This window comes from Rhagoletis pomonella, unplaced genomic scaffold (assembly GCF_013731165.1).
Source record: "Rhagoletis pomonella isolate Grant_MI unplaced genomic scaffold, Rhpom_1.0 Rhpom_scaffold_00002, whole genome shotgun sequence".
NCBI classification, from domain to species: Eukaryota; Metazoa; Arthropoda; class Insecta; order Diptera; family Tephritidae; genus Rhagoletis; species Rhagoletis pomonella.
The window spans coordinates 29,344,424-29,346,784 of NW_023458556.1; the positions used below are offsets into that span (position 1 = coordinate 29,344,424).

General features: G+C 29.8%; 1 non-coding gene across 1 annotated transcript; it reads left to right on the plus strand.

Annotated features, from left to right (window-relative positions):
* Positions 1-1,663: 1,663 nt before the first annotated feature.
* On the plus strand, positions 1,664-1,736 carry Trnam-cau. The gene has a single exon. It is a non-coding gene; the product is annotated as a tRNA-Met (tRNA).
* Positions 1,737-2,361: the final 625 nt, after the last annotated feature.

The following is a 2,361-nucleotide window of genomic DNA, read 5'->3' on the forward strand; positions in this document are numbered from 1 at the left end:
TTGTAAGGCATGTTTGGAGCAAGCGCTGTATAGAAATCAAAATTAAGAAATCAGCGGGAATGACTTCAGTTTAGCTGTTACGGAGCGATGTGCTTGTATATTTCTGTAGAAAATATTCACACATGTTTTTAAACTTTATTTTGGGATATTCACAAGAGGTGTCCTTTGGAAAACTTAACACTCTGTTAGTGTGGTAGAAAGAATAACTAGTTAAAGCTCCAGCTGTTTGGTTTCATATTTTACTTAACACACGCAGGTATAATAAATAACCTATTTTTCACAGCGTTTAATATACCAAACTTCATTACGAAGTAAATTAACGGGCACGCTTGACTTCTTATCACATTTTAATTACTATTATATCCGAATATTTGCCACCCCCCTGCCATGCACTAATTAAATAAACATTTGTAGAAAATTTTATGATTTTATCTAGCGTTCCTAGCATTCGATATCATTTTAACCTAACACTAAATCGATAATTAATAGATATACAAAAAATCTTCCGCGAACTATTAAAGGGGATGACATCTCTATATATATACTAGGACATTCAATCCCGAAGCATTTTAACAATCCCGGAATTTCGTGATGCAAAAATGCTAATCCCGGGATGCCGGGATGTTTCGGGATTTCGACTTTATCACAACTTTTGCATTTAACAGTAGGTCCGCCTTTTTCATGTGTTCAAACAACAACAAAATTATGCAATCATGCTATTTATGCTATCTATGCACCGTATGCATCGGATCGTGAATACCTCTATTGTACATACGGGAAGCGATTTTGCATATTTTGCAAGCTCTTATTATAGTAAAATTCATAAAACAATTGTCTAATTGAAAATAATAAAAATAATATCTTGTTTGATATGACCTGACGTAGCAATGCATGAAATTTTTGAAAATGACATTTTTACAGAAAATTTTAAATTTTGCAATACTTTAATATTAACCAAACAATTGGTTAAGCAACACTAGCTTTTTATAAAAATCATCTATATTTTTGCAAGTTTCAACGGGATTCAATAGCGCATTTCAATGTCATTGGGCACCTTGTATTGGTTACAGTAGAAAATTAAAAACTGGTATAGATATTACAAATAAAAATGGGATATCCCGTTTTTCCGTTGCCATTTTTTCCCCCCTATACAAAATTTGGACCACTCTATGGCAATAAAATTCTATGTCAATCAAATTATGACTGCGACTGGTTTCTAAAATTTTTCTGTTGGGATTCGGTTGAGTAGGAGTTTTCATATATGGCGCTGAAAAATACAATATTGCACAATAAAAAAAATTCCTCATCCCCTTCTCATACATACTTACATATGCAGGTACATATATTTAATTAAAGAATGTACTTAATGTACATACGCACATATGTAAGTAAATATGTATGTATGTATAAATCACCCACCGAATATTTTTATGTACATAAATAATAAAGGCTGCACGCATGTATGCAATTATTGATTGAATATTCGAGTGGTGCCAGGCATATTTTGTTTATTCGTACTTCTAAATAAATTACTTTCAAAATTACAACAAAAACTATGCATACTATTAACTACAAATACAAAAAATTTGAAAATAGTATTCAAACAAATAAATAATTATGCACCGCTAAACAAGTACGCAACGTCGCTGGCCTCGCCCATACAGCCTTGGTGGCGCAGTAGGCAGCGCGTAAGTCTCATAATCTTAAGGTCGTGAGTTCGAGCCTCACCCGGGGCAATGTTTTTTTATTTATCTTTTTTGTCTTATTTCTTTTTTTATTTTAATTTATTTTTATTTTACTTAATTGTAATAATAATAATATTACTTTATGTTAATTAATTTTTAGGTTGTTTTATTTAAAAATATGGATAAATCAGAGAAATAGTCAACCAAAAACGGGAAAAATGCATGAATTTTAAATTCTCGAATTTTTGTACAAAAATGGCATAGTAAAATCTTAATTTTATATTGCTTTCTGATTTGGCACGTTTTACTTCTTTAAACAAGGCTATGGATAGCCTTAGTTCTAAGAACTATTTTTTATTGTTTTGTATTATATTATATTATATTTTACTTTGTGTTATTTCATTTTATCTATTTTATTTTATTTTATTTTATTTTATTTTATTTTATTTTATTTTATTTAATTTAAATAAATCGCTGGCATGGAAAACCCGAAAAGGTTAATTTTGAAACAATTATATTACTTTTTTGTTTTTAGTGTATGAGAATAATAAATGCGACAAAAACTTAAAGAAACAATAAGTTCTTGTCACATTTGTCTTTCTCACACTTGTATAGGTACTTAAATAAGAAATACAATAAACATACTGCAGCACAGAATAGGGACATAAATTTTACG